Source organism: Mustela lutreola, chromosome 1 (genome assembly GCF_030435805.1).
Source record: "Mustela lutreola isolate mMusLut2 chromosome 1, mMusLut2.pri, whole genome shotgun sequence".
Lineage (NCBI taxonomy): Eukaryota > Metazoa > Chordata > Mammalia > Carnivora > Mustelidae > Mustela > Mustela lutreola.
Genome location: NC_081290.1, coordinates 228,399,438 through 228,417,618, shown reverse-complemented (window position 1 = coordinate 228,417,618; position 18,181 = coordinate 228,399,438). Strand labels below are relative to the sequence as shown.

At 35.8% G+C, this 18,181-nt stretch overlaps 1 protein-coding gene across 2 annotated transcripts in view; it reads right to left on the bottom strand.

The window, feature by feature from the left end:
* Positions 1 to 18,181, bottom strand: part of GDPD4 (glycerophosphodiester phosphodiesterase domain containing 4) — a 174,957-nt gene that overhangs the window by 105,272 nt on the left and 51,504 nt on the right. The gene's annotated exons all lie outside the window — the stretch shown is intronic.

Genomic DNA, 18,181 nt, shown 5'->3' with positions numbered 1-18,181 from the left:
GAAACAGAAAATATTGCTTAAAAAAAAAAAAAAGTGAAGAGTCTAAAGGATATCCTAACACTAACACCAAAGCCAAACAAACACACTACAAGAAAACTACAGATCAATATACCTAATGAACACTGATGCAAAAATCCTCGACAAAATACTAGCAAATTGAATTAAGTAGTGTATTAAGACCATTATAGCCCATGACCAAGTAGGATTTATTTCGGTAATGCAAGGATGGTTCAACACACCAAAACCCATCAATGTAATACACCACATTAACAGAATAAAGGGGGAAAAAACCACATGATCACCTCAATTGATTCAAAAAAAGCATTTGACAATATTCAACACCAATCATGATAAAAGAGACTCAACAAATGAGGAATAGAAAGAAACAACCTCAACATAATAAAAGACATAAATGAATACCCACAATGATCATCATACTCAGTGGTGAAAGATTGAAAGCTTTTCCTCTAAGATTAGGAATAAGGCAAGAATGTCTACATTTGTCACTTCTATTCATAGTGGTACAGGACATTCTAGCCACATCAATTAGGCAAGAAGGAGAAAAGGCAACCAAACTGGAAAGGAAAGAATAAAATTACCCTTGTTTTCAGATGGTATGATCTTATACATAGAAAATCCTAAAGATTCCCCCCCAAAAAAAGAACAAATAAATTGACCCAAGCTGCAGGATACAAAGTCAAAAGATAAAAATCAGTTGCATTTCTATTCACTAATTATTCACTAACAGTGTGAGTAAAAAAATTACAAAATGATTCCAATCATAATAGCCATCACAAAGAATAAAAATTAACCAAGGAGGTGAAAGATCTACATGATAAAAACTAGAAAACAATGCTGAAAGAAATTAAATAAGACGTAAATGGAAACATATCCCTTGTTCATGGACTAAAAGACATAAATTGTTAAGATATCAACACTATCCAAAGCAATCTACAGATTTAATGCAATTCTTATCAAAATCCCAGTGATGTTTTTAAAGAAATAGAAGAACCCATCCTAAAATTCATATGAAATCTTAAGGTATTCTAAATAGCCAAAAAAATCTTGAAAAAGAAGAAGAAAACTGGAAGACTCATGTTTCCTGATTTTGAAACTTACCACAAAGCCACAGTAATCAAAATAGTGTGGTCCTGGCATAAAGAAAAACAGACCAATGGAACAGAATAGAGAACCTAAAAATAAACTTTTACATACACAGTAAATGACTTTTGACAAAGGTGCCAAGACTATTAACAGGAAAAGGACAATCTTTTCAACAAATGATGCTGTAATAACTGGACATTCACATGAAAAGAATGAAGCTGGACTTTTACCTAATACCATATACAAAAACTAAGTCAAAATGAATCAAGGATATAAATTTAAGAAATAAAACAAGAAAAATCTTAGAGGACAAAACCATGACATTGGATTTGGCAGTTACTTCTTGGATATGACAACAAAGGTATCGGCAACAAAAGAAAAAACAGGCATGGGACCCCTGGGGGTTCAGTTGGTTAAGTATTTGCTGTCAGCTCAGGTCATGATCCCAGAGTCCTGGGATTGAGTCCAATATTGGGCACTTTGCTCACTTGGAAGCCTACTTCTCCCTCTGCCTGATGCTCTCCCTACTTGTGTGCATTTGTGCTCTCTCTGAAAAATAAAATCTTCAAAAAAGAAAAGAAAAAAAAAAGGCAAATTGGTCTTTATGAAAAAAAAAAAAATTTCTGCATCAAAAGCACTATCAATAGAGGAAAAAGGCAACCCACAGAATGGGAGAAAATATTTGCAAATCATATATTTGATAAGGGATTAATACCCAGAATATATACAAAACTCCTAAATCTCAAGAACAAAGGGGGGGAAAAAACCAATTCAAAACTAGGCAAAGGACTTGAAGAGACATTTCTCCAAAGAAGATTATAAATTGCTAATAAGCACATGGAAAGATGCTAGACATTACTTATTAATAGGTAAATGCAAATAAAAACTATAATGAGATACCACCTCACACCCATTGAAGTGGCTACTATCAGAAAGAAAGAGGAGACAGGGAGGGAGAAGGAGAGAAAGAAGGAGGGAGGGAGAGAGGAGGAAAGACAAAGTGTTGTTGAGGATGTGGAGAAATTGGAACCCCTATGCACTGCTGGTAATAACATAAGATGATATAGCTACTGTGGAAGAAAAGTATGACAGTTCCTCAAAAAATTAAAAAACAGAATTACCACATAATACAGCAATCCCACTTCTGGGTATACACCCAAAAGGACTAAAAGCAGGGTTTGTTTTTTTGGGTCCCCCCCCCCCACAAAGGTCTTTTATTGAGATTCAACTGTATTTTCTCAAGTAAGCATTGCCCTGGCTGCTGTAAGCTTTTTTTTTTTTTTTTTTAATTTCTTTTCAGCGTAACAGTATTCATTGTTTTTGCACCACACCCAATGCTCCATGCAATCCGTGCCCTCTCTAATAGCCACCACCTGGTTCCCCCAACCTCCCACCCCCGCCCCTTCAAAACCCTCAGATTGTTTTTCAGAGTCCATAGTCTCTCCTGGTTCACCTCCCCTTCCAATTTTCCTCAACTCCCTTCTCTCCATCTCTCCTTGTTCTCCATGTTATTTGTTATGCTCCAGAAATAAGTGAAACCATGATAGTTGACTCTCTCTGCTTGACTTATTTCACTCAGCATAATCTCTTCCAGTCCCGTCCATGTTGCTACAAAAGTTGGATATTCATCCTTTCTGATGGAGGCATACTACTCCATTGTGTATATGGACCACATCTTCCTTATCCATTCATCTATTGAAGGGCATCTTGGTTCTTTCCAGTTTGGCGACCGTGGCCATTGCTGCTATAAACATTGGGGTACAGATGATGCTTCTTTTCACTCCATCTGTATCTTTGGGGTAAATACCCAGTAGTGCAATTGCAAGGTCATAGGGAAGCTCTATTTTTAATTTCTTGAGGAATCTCCACACTGTTCAAAGTGGCTGCACCAACTTGCATTCCCACCAACAGTGTAAGAGGGTTCCCCTTTCTCTACATGCTCTCCAACACACGTTGTTTCCTGTCTTGCTAATTTTGGCCATTCTAACTGGTGTCAGGTGGTATCTTAATGTGGTTTTAATTTGAATCTCCCTGATGGCTAGTGATGATGAACATTTTTTCATGTGTCTGATAGCCATTTGTATGTCTTCACTGGAGAAGTGTCTGTTCATATCTTCTGCCCATTTTTTTGATATGATTGTCTGTTTTGTGTGTCTTGAGTTTGAGGAGTTCATTATAGATCCTGTATATCAACCTTTTGTCTGTACTGTCATTTGCAAATATCTTCTCCCATTCCGTGGGTTGCCTCTTTGTTTTCTTGACTGTTTCCTTGGCTGTGCAGAAGCTTTTGATCTTGATGAAGTCCCAAAAGTTCATTTTCGCTTTTGTTTCCTTTGTCTTTGGAGACATATCTTGAAAGAAGTTGCTGTGGCTGATATCGAAAAGGTTACTGCCTAGGTTCTCCTCTAGGATTCTGATGGATTCCTGTCTCACGTTGAGGTCTTTTATCCATTTTGAGTTTATCTTTGTGTACGGTGTAAGAGAATGATCGAGTTTCATTCTTCTACATATAGCTGTCCAGTTTTCCTAGCACCATTTATTGAAGAGACTGTCTTTTTTCCATTGTATATTTTTTCCCATTTTGTCGAAGATTATTTGACCATAGAGTTGAGGGTCTATATCTGGGCTCTCTACTCTGTTCCACTGGTCTATGTGTCTGTTTTTATGCCAGTAACATGCTGTCTTGGTGATTACAGCTGTGAAGTAAAACTTGAAATCAGGTATGTGATGCCCCCAGTTTTGTTTTTGTTTTTCAACATTTCCTTAGCGATTCGGGGTCTCTTCTGATTCCATACAAATTTTAGGATTATTTGCTCCAGCTCTTTGAAGAATACCGGGGGAATTTTGATTGGAATGGCATTAAAAGTATAGATTGCTCCAGGCAGTATAGACATTTTAACAATGTTTATTCTTCCAATCCAAGAGCATGGAATGGTCTTCCATCTTTTTTATGTCTTCTTCAATTTCTTTCATGAGCATTCTGTAGTTCCTCGAGTACAGATCCTTTACCTCTTTGGTTATAAAAGCAGGGACTTAAGTAGATATTTATATATCCATGATCATAAAAGAATTATTTGCTATAGTTAAAATGTGGGAGTAACACAAGTGTCCATCAACTGATAAACAGATAAACAAATATGGTGTATACATATAATGGATTATTATTAATTCTTTTTAGGATGAAAATTGTACAAAACACTAAACATGAGTGAACCATGAGAGCTTAATACTAAATAATATAAGCCAATCACAAAACTATAAATACTGTAAGATTACACTTATATTAAGTACTTAGAGTAGTCACAATTATAATGTAAGAAAGTAGAATGGGGTTGCCAGGAGCTTGAAGGAGGACAGAATAGGGAGTTATTATTTAATGGGTATAGAGTTTCAGACTATGAGGATGGATGGCTGAAGTTTGCACAGCATTATAAATATATACAATACCACTTAATTATACATTTAAAAAATAGTTAGATGATACATTTTTTACTCTTATATTTTACAACAATTTTTAAAAATTTATACCAAAAAAGGCCACCACATAATATTTACTTGGGAAAGCAACCCAGATGAAATGCTTGTTTTCTTGGTGAGTAAGCACATTTCACAGTGGACAAATAAATAATTAAATATATGTATGTTTAAAACAATCATACTGAGTATTTGGCATTTTAAGTAAATTTATGTGTTTAAGAGTATTTCTCCTAGGTTACCTTTGTAATTTCAATTTAAAATATGAAACTGAGTAGCTGATCTAGATTTGTGATTATTATTTGTGATTATAAGTTCACATCTCATTACATTTATAGATTTGAAAGATATAAGAGCATTTAATGTCTCCATAGCTGTATATTTAATATATTACATTTATAAGAATTTTTAAAGTATTCTTAAAATATTTCAGACAACTGCAGTACCAAAACAATATATTAAATGCATAAAAGCAATTTAAAACATCTAAATTAAATGGGATTGATTATTACTCAAAGGCCCTCAAAAATGATGATTAAAGAGAGCATGTGTTGTCAAGAACACTGGGTATTATACACAACTAATAAATCATTCAACACTACATCAAAAACTAATGATGTACTGGTTGGTAAACTTAACATAATAAAAAGAGGAGGAAATCTGGGCAACAGACACACACTGAGGGAGAAGACTAGCCATGATTCCAGAATCATGAGAAAATAAATTTCTAGTGTTTGGGCACCTGGGTGGCTCAGTGGGTTAAGCCGCTGCCTTCGGCTCAGGTCATGATCTCAGGGTCCTGGGATCGAGTCCCATGTCGGGCTCTCTGCTCAGCAGGGAGCCTGCTTCCCTCTCTCTCTCTCTCTGCCTGCCTCTCTGCCTACTTGTGATCTCTCTCTGTCAAATAAATAAATAAAAATCTTTTTTAAAAAAATTTCTAGTGTTTAAGCAAAAAAAAAAAAAAAAATGGTTAAGACATTAGCCTTATAGGGGTGCCTGGGTGGCTCAGTCAGTTAATCATCTGACTTGATCAGATCATGATACTGGGTCATAAGACTGAGACTTGTATTGGGTCTGTGCTGGGCAAAGAGCCTCATTAAGCCCTCCCTCACATCCCTAATAAAAAAATAAATACAAAAAAATTAGAGTTATAGTTGCAGGATATAAAATCAATGTACAGAAATCTACTGCATCTCTATATACTAATAATGAAGCAGCAAAGGGAAGTTAAGAAAAAAATCCCATTTATAACTGCACCAAAAAGAATAAAATACCTACGAATAAACTTAACCAGGATGAGAAAGACACATACTCTGATAAAATATTGATGAAAGAAATGGAAGATGACAGAAATTGAAAGATTTCCATGCTCGTGGATTAGAAGAAGATTTCTTACCCAAAGCAATCTACACATTTAATGAACCCTTATAAAAATACTTCGTTTTTCATAGAACTAGAACAAATGATCCTAAAATTTATATGCAACCACAAAAGACCCCAAATAAGCAATCTTGAAAAAGAAAAACAAAACTGGACATACCACAATCCCAGACTTCAAGTTATATTACAAAGCTGCAGTAATCAAACAGTATGTGACTGGCACAAAAATAGACACATAGATCAGCAGAAAAGAATAGAAAACCCAGAAATAAACCCACAATTATATGGTCAATTTGATGTAAGAAACAAAGGCATAAGAAAAATTTTATTAAATTTCCTTACTACTTACAGCTCATTGATGAGTCCTTGAAACAGGCAGAGAGACATTCCTCTAGGGACTCAACTGCCTTGATGTTAATACCTTGCTAACTGCAAAAGGCAATCCTAGCCTAACCCTTCCCCCAACCCCCTAGAATCCTGTAAGTAGACTTTAACATATAAAAATTCCTTTAGAAATTTCTTTTATCTCTAAACCCCCAAGATACGTGTTGGCAATCATCCCCCAAGCATATGGCCCATTGATAAATATCTGAAGGGTCTCATGACTAAGTTTTTATCAGATGGTAATAAATGACCTTCTTCCAAAAATACCTAGCCCCCCTCAAGGTTCTGGAAACCTTGCTTCCAAAATTCCTTAGAGATTTACACTATCCCTAAGCCCCCTCCAACTTGAAAGTATATAATGAGTCACTCCTCACAACCCCAGTGCAGCTCTTTCTGCCCATGGGTCCTGTCACCGTGCTTTAATAAAATCATTTTTTTGCACTAAAGACATCTCGAGAATTCTTTCTTGGTCATTGGCTTTGAACCTTAACATCCTTCCTACATCAAATTAGTCTTCGATAAAACAGGAAATATCTGCTGGGAAAAAAACAGTCTCTTCAACAAATAGTGTTGTTGGGAAAACTGGTCAGCTATAATCAAAAGAATGAAACTGGACCGCTTTCTTACACCATACGTAAAAATGCATTTGAAATGGATTAAAGACCTAAATGTGAGACGTGAAACCATAAAAATCCTAGAAGACAGCACAGGCAAGAATTTCTCTGACATTGGCCATACCAACATTTTTCTAGATATCTTTCCTGAGGCAAGGAAAACAAAAGCAAAAATAAACTACAGTCTACACCAAAATAAAAAGCTTTGGCACAGTGAAGGAGACAATCAACAAAACTAAAAGGCAACCAATGGAATGGGAGAAAATAATTGCAAATGATGTATCTGATAAAGGGTTAGTACCCAAAATATATTTTTTAAAAACTTTCATAACTTACATAACTCAACACCCTCAAAATAAGTAATCCAATTAAAAATAAGCAGAAGACATAAATAGATTTCTCCATGAAATGGAGATGGCTAAGAGACACACGAAAACATGTTCAACATCAGTCATCATCAGGAACATGCATATCAAAACTACAATGAGATATCACCTCACACCTGTCAGAATGGCTAAAATAAAGAACACAAACAACAGGTGTTGGAAAGGATGTGAAGAAAAAGAAACACTTGTGCACTGTTAGTGGGAATGCAGAGGGGTGCAGCCACTGCAGAAAACAGTATGGAGGTTCCTCATAAAGTTAAAAATAGAAGTACCCTATGACCCAGTAATCACACTACCAGGTATTGACCCCCCAAATACAAAAACAATAGATCAAAGGGATACATGCACCTTATGTTTATAGCAGCATTATTTATAATAGCCAAATCAAGGAAGAAGCTCAAGTGTCCACTGATAGATAAACAGATAAAGAAGATATGGTATAGATATACAATAGAATATTATTCAATCACAAAAAAGAATGAAATCTTGCCATTTGCAACAACATGGATGGAGCTAGAGAGTATTACACTAAGTAAAATAAGTCAGAGAAAGACAAATACTATTTGATTCCACTCATAGTGCAACTTAAGAAATAAAACAAATGAGGGGCGCCTGGGTGGCTCAGTGGGTTGGGGCTCTGCCTTCGGCTCGGGTCATGATCTCAGGGTCCTGGGATCAAGCCCCGCATCAGGCTCTCTGCTCAGCAGGGAGTCTGCTTCTTCCTCTCTCTCTGCCTGCTTCTGCCTTTGTGACTCTCTCTCTCTGTCAAATAAATAAATAAAATCTTTAAAAAACAAACAAACAAAAACCAAAAAAAAAAAAAAAAAAAAAAAAAAACCCCACACAACCAAATGAGCAAAGGAAAAAAGAGAGACAAACCAAGAAACAAAACCCTAACTATAGAGAAGAAACAGATGGTTACCAGAGGGGAGATGGATGGGGGGGATGGGTGATGGGGATTAAGAGTACACTTAACATGATGAGCACTGAGTAATGTATGGAATGGCTGAATCACGATACTGTACATCTGAAACTAATATAACACTGTATGTTAACAATACTGTTATTAAATTTAAAAAACTAATAAAAAAGTTAGACTTATAAATGGAATAAGTTTTTGTTTTGTTTTGGTGCAAAATGGTGGTTTTATTAACCACCATTTTATAGGACCTATGGGCAGAAAGAGCTGCTGCCCCAGGGCTGTGAGAGGTGGCTGATTAGATACTTGTGAGCTGGGGGAGGTAAGGAAAAGAGAGGTTTCAAAAGGATTTCCAGATGTTAAAGAAGACTCACAGGATACCCTGGGCCTTGTTGTTGTCAAGTTAAGCTTGGTTTTCCCTCTAGCAAGGCATTAACATTAAGATAGTTGGAAGCTTCCTAGAAGAATGTCAGATATATTCCACCCAGGAGTGGGAATAAAGTTTATAAACTAAATTCAAAAGCTTAAGAACAAGGGTTCTGAGTTTAATAAACTAAATACTTATTTTGATTTCAATTAAAGTAAAATGTTTCTAGCACACAAACATCACCTGAAGGCACAAAATAAATTTATATTTAAAAAAATAAAAGGAAAATGAGAATGTTTCCATAGAAACAAAAGATAGTATTCTTTTTCCAACAGACCTGCACTCTAAGAAAAATTAAAAGATACTCTTAGGCAAAAACTAAGTATCAACTGGAAACTTGGACTACACAAAAGAATGAAGAGTACCAGAAAAGACAACTACATGAGTAAATATTTAAAATTTTCTCATTTTTAATCTTTAAAAAGGATTATTGACCATTTAAAGCAAAAATTAATGTATTGTGGAATTCATGACAGTAACAGGTCAAACAACAGGAGAGGTGAGATGGAAGTATATTGTTAAAAGATTTGTATTTTACACACGCTATATATATATATATATATTTAATGAAGAAGTGGTAAGTTAAATATCATATTGTAACTCAGTACATCCACTAAAAAAAAAGCATAGCTAATAAGCCAATAGGGGAGATAAAGTCCTAAAAAGTAGATAAAGTCCTAAAAAGTACCCCATTAATCTAAAGTGAGACAAGAAATGAGAAAAATATAGCAAAATAGTAGTATGCTCACATCAGGTGTAAGATGGAACGAAGGTGCCAAACAATCAGTAACCAAGATACTGTTTTAATGCAGTATTTTTTAAAATTTTTTAAATTTATTTTTTTATTAGCATATAATGTATTATTTGCCCCAGGGGCATGGGTCTGTGAAATCATCAGGCTTACACATTTCACAGCACTCCCCATAGCACATACCTTTCCCAATGTAATATTTTTAAAAATCTAAATTAATAAACGTACACCAAGGTGAGTCAGTCAGTTGAGCAACCAACTCCTGATTTCAGCTCAGGTCATGATTTCAGGCTCCAGCTCGGCACTCAGCCAGGAGTCTGCTGGATGTTCTCTCTCTCCCCACTTTTGCTCTTCCCTCTGCTCGTTCTTGCGCACACACACTCTCAAATAAATAAATCTTTAAAAAATATAAATTAAGGAAAAATCCATGACAAAGAAAATAATTAAATTTCAAATACAGATAAAATTACTGACTTTACCTTTTGCCTCGGGATCTATTATGGTTTGGCATGGCACATCTGTACTAAAATATTTGACATTTTGTTCATCGTGAATGCTAAAGAGTAGGTAATACTGCAAGAAATTACTGAACTCTCACACACACTCACACACATGTATGTGTGCACACAAACACAGACACACACACACCTGCTAAGTACATTTACACATATTTCCCCTAAAAAGTTAAGAATTGACTTAGCTAGCAGGAATGGGGCAGTAAATCCCACAGAAGCTTACTTTGATCTTTCTGTGCCTCAGCTTCCTTTGACTTCCAGTGAGTCATTTCTTCTTTTGGCTCACATGAGGTCAACACTGCTTCAGGAAACACAACGACTCAGTAAAATAAGAGGATTTGCTCCAGGTTTAGTGAGGCTGTCTAACTGGGCCTTTATGCCATAAACCTGAACAGCCAAAAGTCTTTGCATAGATTCTTAATAGGTCCTCCTATACACTTTCTCTCTTAGATGCTAAATACTAGTTTATACTCCTTGCTTTTGACATATAGACACACCTCTTTTTCAAATGCATCTTAAAAATATCATATTGAAATAAAAGTTTCATATAAACATGTTTGGATATATAATTAAAACATGTTTATAATTTTACAAAATGGGGTAAACACTGTCAAAACAAGTTCATTTAGGAAATAGGGATGAGACTTCCTTTATAAATATTTTATCACAAATCTCAAAAATTCCACAATTTTGAGAGTAAGAAGAGATGGCAGGAATGGGCAAAGAAAACCATTTAGGAAACCAGTCCAGAAAGGAAGAAAATCAGGACCATATGATACCCTAGAAGCCAAATTAAAAGTGTTTTTTAAATGAGGGAGTAATTCAAATGCTCAGAGGTTGACTCTTCTCATTTTACTGAGACTAACTGACATGTCATTGTATTTATTTAAGATGTATAACACAATGATGACTTTATATAAATAAGTTGACTTTTTTTTCTTATGATTTTTTTAAATTTATTCACTTGAGAGAGACAGAGAGAGGAGCAGCAGTGGGGGTAACAGAGGGAGAAGCAGGCTCCCTGCTGAGCAGGGAGCCCAAAGTAGGGGCTGGATCCTAGAATACTGGGATCATGACCTGAACCGAAGGAGACACTTAATCGACTGAGCCACCCAGATGCCCCACAAATTGACTTTTTAAATCATCTTCTTTTCATTAAAGAAATTTTATTTCCATGTGGTTCTTCTTTATTCCTTCGTTTTCTTTGCTAATACATTCTCCTTTCTCGTTTGCTTAATGAGTGTCCGCAGTTTGTTTGAGATATATTAAGGCAGCTGTGTTAAAATTCTTGATGATTCCAACATCTGTTTCTCTTGGTGGTAACATCTATTAATTACCTTTTAGGCTTAGATTTTTGTAAGTATGATGAAAACTTTGGACTATATCCTTGGGATTTTTGATGAAAGCCTCACTGCTATTTAAATTTATTTTATGCCTCTCTGCTTACTTGTGATCTCTGTCAAATAAATTTATTTTAGCAGTCATTGTTTCTAGGCACACATGTCCTGGCCCATGTTTGCAGCCATGGCTCCAAAGTCAGTTTAGTTTTCAAAAGCTTTGCAATGCTTTTCTGGCCTATCCCATTATGTGCTACCCAGAAGTAAATCTAAAATCCGGATGGTATTCCAGACCAACATCCAGTTATCAAATATTCAGCTGTGTTGTTTCTGTAAGGCTTCAAGCATAGATTACACAAAGGTCTGCCCAGGATTTTATATACAGGTTTAAAAAATCCCTTTATCCAGCACAGCAGTTCCTCAGATAATTAAACACAGAATTACCATGTTTCAGCAATTCCACTTCTGAGTATATGCCCAAAGGAATTTAAAGAAAGGTCTAGAAAATATACTTGTAGACTCATGTTCACAGCAGCATTATTCAAAATAACAAGATGTGGAAGCAACCCAAATGTCCATTGGCAAATGAATAAATAAAACGTGTTATATACACACAATGGAATATTATTCAGCCTGAAAAGGGAAGGCAATCCTGTCACATGCCTTAGTATGATGAAATTTGAGGACATTATGCTAAGTGAAATAAGACAGTCACAGAAAAGACAAATACTGGATGATCCATTCATATGTGGTATCTACAGTAGTCAAAATCATAGAAACAGAAAATGGAATGATGGTTACCAGGGGCTGAGAGAAGGGAGAAAAGAGGAGAGTTGTGTGTGTGTGTGTTTTTTTTTTAATTCCAATACAGTTAACATACGGTGTAATATTAGTTTCAAGTATACAAAATGTGCTCCTTAATCTCCATCACCTCTTCCACCTATCCCTCCACCCACCTCCCCGCTGGTAACCTCGGTCAGTTCTCTATAGCTAAGAATCTGTTTCTTGGTTTGTGTTTTTTCCCATTTGCTCATTTGCTTCCCCCCCACCTAAATTCAACATATGAGGAGATCATATGGTGTTTGTCTTTCTCTGACTGACTTACTTCACATAGCATTACACTTTCCAGCTTCATCCATACCATTGTAAATGGCAAGATTCATTATTTTTTTAAGGCTGAATAATATTTCATTGCATACTTATACCACATCTTCTTTATCCACTCATCTATGTCAATGGATACTCTGGGCTGCTTCCCTAAGTTGGCTATTGTAAATAATGCTGCTATAAATACAGGGGTGTACATATCCCTTTGAATTAGTGCATTTTTTATCTTGGGGGCAAAATACTCAGTAGTGTAATTACTGGATCATAGGGTAATTCTATTTTTAACTTTTTTAGGAACCTCCGTACTGTTTTCTGCAGTGGCTGTACCCCTCTGCATTCCTACTAACGGGGCACAAGTGTTTCTTTTTCTTCATATCCTCTCCAACACCTGTTGTTTCTTGTGGGTTTTTTTTGTTGTTGTTGTTTTTGTTTTTAGCCATTCTGATAGGTATGAGATGACACTGCAGTTTTGATTTGCATTTTCCTGATGATGAGTGATGTTGAGCATCTTTTAATGTGTCTGTTGGCCATCTGGATGTCTTCTTTGGAGAAATATCTGTTCATGTCCTCTGCCCATTTTTAATTGGATTATTTGTTTTTTGATGTTGAGTTTTCTGGCATTTTATTGAGGATTTTTACATCTATGTTGATCAGAGATGGCCTGTAGTGTGTCTACAAGTGGTTTATTTTTGGTGTTTTTATCTGGTTTTGTTATCAGGATGATACTGTCCTCAAAAAATGAATTTAGAAGGGTTTTTTTTTCTATTTTTTTTGAATAGTTTGAGAAGAATAGGTATTAAGTCTTCTTAAAATGTTTTGTAGAATTTACCTGCAAAGCCATTTGGTCCTGGACTTGAGTTTTTTGAGGAGTTTTTGATTATAGATTCAATCTCTTTAGTAATCAGTCTGCTTAACTGTTCTATTTCTTCCTGTTTCACTTTTGGTAGAATATATGTTTCTAGGAACTTACCAATTTCTTTTGGGTGAACTTATTTGTTGGCACATAGTTTTTCATAATATTCACTTACAACTGTTTTTGTTTCTGTGATTTATCATTTCTCCTCTTCCATTGGTGATTTTGTTTAAGTCTTTTCCCCTTCACCTTTCTTCTTCCTTCCTTCCCTCTCTCTCTTCCTATGAGTCTAGCTAGAGGTACATCAATTTTGTTGATCTTTAAAAAAAAACAAAACAAACAAAAAAAAACTGCTCCTGGTTTCATTTATCTGTTTTATTGTTTTGGGTTTTTGTTTTTGTTTTTCAGTTTCTGAAAATCATTTATTTCTGCTCCAATCTTTATTATTTCCTTCACTCTGCTGGTTTGGGGTTTTGTTTGTTGTTCTTCTAACTCCTTTGGGCGTAAGGTTAGATTGTTTATTGGAGATTTTTCTTGCTTCTTGAGGTAAGCCTGTATTGCTATAAACTTCTTTCTTAGAAACACTTTTGCTGCATCCCAAAGTTTTTTGACCATTGTGTTTTTGTTTTCATTTGTTTTGATGTATTTTTTTTACTTCCTCTTTGATTTCTTGGTTGACCCATTCATTGTTTACTAACATGTTATTTAACCTCCATGGATTTGTGTTCTTTTCAGCGTTTTTCTTGTGGCTGATTTCTAGTTTCACAGCATTGCAATCAGAAAAGAAACATGGTATGACTTAGATCTCTTTGAAATTGTTGGGGCCTGGGTTGTTTTTTTTTTTTTTTGGGGGGGGGGGGCTAATATGTGATCTATACTGGAAAATGTTCCATGTGCACTTGAAATGAATGTATATTCTGCTGTTTTATTATGGACTATTTTGAATATATCTGTGAAATCTAGTCCAGTCTGTCATTCAAAGCCATTGTTTCCTTTTGATTTTTTTGTTTGGATGACCTATTAGTCGATGTAAGTGGGGGTGTTAAAGTCCCCTACTATTATTGTATTACTATCAATTAGTTTGTGTTTGTTATTAACTGTTTTACATATCTGGGTGATCCCATGTTGGGTACATAAATACCTATAATTGTTATATTATGCTGTTAGTTTGTCCCCTTTATTATTATATAGTGTCCTTCTTTGTCTCTAGTTACACTTTTTGTTTTAAAGTTTATTTTGCCCGATACATGTAACAAACCATAAGAGACTCTTAATGACAGAGAACAAAATGAGGGTGGGCGATGGGCTAGAGGGATGATGGGTATTGAGGAGGGCACTTATGATGAGCACTGCGTGTTGTATATAAGTGATGAATCACTGAGTACTACTCCAGAAACCAATATTGAACTGTATGTTAACTACTTAAAATTCAAATTAAAAAAAATAATAATTTTAAAAAAGAAACAAATGAACAAAGGAAAAAAAAAAAGAGAGAAACCAAGAATCAGACTTTTAACAATAGAGAACAAACAGAAGGTTACTAGAGGAGGGTGCTCAGGGAGAAGGGTAAAATAGGTAAAGGGGATTAAGAGTTTACTTAACATCATGAACACTGAGTAATGTACAGAACTTTTTTTTTTTTTAGGATTTTTTTATTTGGCAGAGAATGAGAGACAGACAGCAAGAGCATGAATGAGCAGGGGGAGCTGCAGAGGGAGAGGCAGGCTCCCTGCTAAGCAGGGAGCCCCTTGTGGGGCTGGATCCCAGGACCCCATTATCATGACCTGAGCCAAAGGCAGTCGCTTAACTGAGCAAGCCACCTAAGAACCCCTTGAAATTCTGATCACTATACTGTACACCTAAAATTAATATGACACTGTATGTTAACTATGCTAGCATTTAAATAAATTTTAAAAATTTTAAAACATAAAAAAAGTTTATTTTGCCCAATATTAAGTATTGCTACTCTAGCTTTCTTTGGACATCCATTTTCATAATGTTTCTCCAGCCCTTCACTTTCAATTTTCAGGTTTCTTTAGATATGAAATGGGTCCTGTGTAGGGAGCATATAGATGGGCTTTTTTTTTTTTTTAATCCACTCTGTTTACTCTATGTCTTTTGATTGGAGCATTTAGTCCATTTACACTAAAAGTAATTATTGATAGATATGTTTGACTTTTTGTTACTGGTTGGTTTGTAGTTTTTCTCTGATCCTTTTTTCTCTTTCTCTTTTGCATGATTTGCTGGTTTTCTTAGTTATACACTTGGAATCCTTTCTCTTTATTCTTTGCATATCTGTTAGTGGTTTTTAATTTATGGTTACCATTAGGGTAGCATATAACATCTTTTGCACATAGCAATCTACACTAAGTTGACTGTCACTTAAGTTCAAACACTTTTTACTCTTTTTTTTCCCATTTTAAGTATATGGTGTCATATTTTACATCCTTTTATGAATGCCTTGACTGGTTTTTTACAGAAATACTTATTTTTACTGTTCTTGTGTTTCCTACTTTTCATATTCTCACTTATGGTCTTTCCTTTCCATTCAAGGGTCCCCATTAATATTTCTTGTAGGGCTGATTTAGTGGTCATGACCCCCTTTAGTTTTTGTCTAAGAAATGATCTCTCCTTCTATTCTTAATGACAGCCTTGCTGGAAAGAGTATTCTTGGCTGTTCATTATTCCATTTTGGCACATGGAATATGGCATGGAATCATGCCACTCCCTTTTGGCCTACAAAGTTTTTGATAGACTTACAAGGTTTCTCTTGTATGTAACTGTGTTTTCTCTTGCTGTTTTTGCTATTTTTTTTTTTATCATTACTTTATGCCATTTTGATTACTATATGTCTTGGTGTGAACCTACTTTGGTTCATTCTGTTGAGGGAATCTCTCTGCCTCCTATTTCCTTCCCCAGTTTAGGGAAGTTTTTAGCTCCTAATTCTTCAAATAAATTTTTGCCCCGTTTTCTCTCTCTTCTTCTTTAGGGAACCCTATAATGTGAATATTATTATGCTTGATGGGGTCACTAAACTCCCTAAGCCTATTCTCATTTTCATAATTCTTCTTTCCTCATTTGCTGTTTGATTGCTTTCCATTCTTCTGTCTTCCAGTTCATTAAATTGTTCCTCTGCTTCTTTCAGCCTGCTACTTATTTCATCAAGTGTATTTTTATTCATTGTGTTCTTCAATTCTAAATGGTTCTTTTTCTATCTCTGTCTTAAGGGTCTCACTGATGCCTTCCACTCTTTTTTGAAGTCCAGCGAGTATCTTTTTGATCATTACCTTAAATTGTCTCTCAGGCATATTACTTACATTTTAGTTCTCTTCCTGTGATTTTGTCCTGTTCTTTCATTTGTGACATATTCCTCTGTCTCCTCATTTTGCCTAGCTCTCTGTGTCTGTGTGTTAGGAAAGCCAGGTATCTCTCTTATTTGTTTTTCGTTTTTTATTTAAGATCTTTTTATTTATTTGAGAGAGAGAGACACAGCGAGAGAGAGAACACAGGCAAGTGGAGTGGGAGAAGGAGCAGGTTCCCTGCTGAGCAGGGAGCCCCATGTGGGGCTTACTCCTGGGACCCTGAGATCATGACCTGAGCCGAAGGCAGACGCTTAATGACTAAGCCACCCAGGCGCCCCTACATCTCATATTCTTGTGCACTTTTAAGTATGTGATTTTTATCCATTTGTTGTTGTTTTTGTATTTTGTAATTCTTGGAAAAAATAAGGTAGAATGTGCTTACTCCATTTCATCTGGAACAGAAGTTCCAGTAGCTGTACTTGATATTTTTATATTTCCCAGGATTCTCTTACCTCTTTTGGTAGTTAACCACATTTTAATACTTCTACTTAGTAATTCTTCTTTAAACTTTTTAAAAAAAGATTTTATTTATTTGACAGACAGAGATCAATAGTAGGCAGAGAGGCAGGCAGAGAGAGAGGGGGAAGTAGGCTCCCTGCTGAGCAGAGAGCCCGATGGCAGGGCTCAATCCCAGGACCCTGGACATGATCTGAGCCAAAGGCAGAGGCTTTAACCCACTGAGCCACCCAGGCACCCCATACTTAGTAATTCTTGATACTGCATTTTTCCTGTTCAAGTTACTGGTGTGGTATTCATGTCCTGACTGGACTCTGGCTGATATGCAATTTTTGGTAATGATAAAGCATAGGGTATGACCATGAATGTGAATGGTGCAGGAACAATGAGCAAAGAGACTGAGGGGTTGGAAGGATCACCTACTTTAAAGTTGAAGTCACAGAAGTAACAAGAGAGAGAAAGACGTTACACCAGGACCTCACCAACTGAGCACCTTTACCACATTATGTCATGACCATGAGACATTTCAATAAATGACCCAGGAGCTCTAATAAACTATCCATTTTCAATTCTAAGTCAAACATTCTGCATGAAACAGTTGTTACTGTTGGATACCATCAAGAACTCCACTCAGGGGTCAGGAAATCTAGCTCTAATTCTGGATTTATTATGCTCATTCCAGCCTTAGGACTTCAGTAATATATTGTCCTTATTTAAATCTAGGTTCAAAACATATTTCCTCATCTTTGAAATAGAAGGTTCATTTCTCTTTTGTTTCTCCCTTAGAAGGGCTATAAAGGCAGTCTGTACAAACCACATTCTCTAATATACCCATACTACAGATGAAACCTTTCCACGTCCAGCTGCTCTAGTACAAAGATTCTACAGCAAAGCATGTCATTTTGTCCTCACCACTGCCCTGATTCAAGTCTTCTTTTGTTTTCCCTTGGACAATGCTACAGCCAACCACCTATCTCCCTGACAATTCTCTCTCATACATGTCCTGATGAGTCTTTCTAAAACAATGAGGTAATATGTCCTCTACAGTCTACCAAAGCAGCCCATTACACATTTAGGGATCTCTATGATCCAGCCTCAGTGGGTCCTACAGC